Genomic DNA, 539 nt, shown 5'->3' with positions numbered 1-539 from the left:
ACAGTACCCTCGCAGGTCGGGCGGGGCAACTAGCACGTACCAGGAAGGGTTCGATGCGCTCGAGATCCAGTATCATGGTAGATGGTCATCATATACGTTCAAGATCTACACCCGGTTGAGCCGGGTGTAGATCTTGTGTCCACGACCCTCAACGACGGGGGGGGCTCAACCTGATCTCGGGCTGTAGTGCGGTAAACACACATCCATAAGCGTAGCACGCCAAATCCCCCTACTTGCCTATGCACTTTTCAACCCGGAAATGATAATACAAATGTTCGTTGTAATTCTTTTGTGGTGTATTTCTATAACTAAACCATTTGCGGAGACCGCACCAGTGTGCCTGGCGCTTTGGCGTACTACTCCACATACTGCTGATGAAGCCCGCTGCTTTTGCTACTGCACTTTTAATGCCTATGCTGTTCAGTATTATTAATGGTACGTCTCCTGTGACGGGTTTCTGTCATATGTATTACTAGCGCTGTAGCTGGAACTGGGTTCAGAGAAATGTTTTACGCGCTGCTTGGTGGTGAGGAGGGGGA

The sequence above is a fragment of the Phytophthora infestans genome, genomic scaffold (assembly GCF_000142945.1).
Source record: "Phytophthora infestans T30-4 supercont1.21 genomic scaffold, whole genome shotgun sequence".
In the NCBI taxonomy this organism is placed as follows: Eukaryota; Oomycota; class Peronosporomycetes; order Peronosporales; family Peronosporaceae; genus Phytophthora; species Phytophthora infestans.
Note: the sequence above shows the minus strand (reverse complement) of the source record.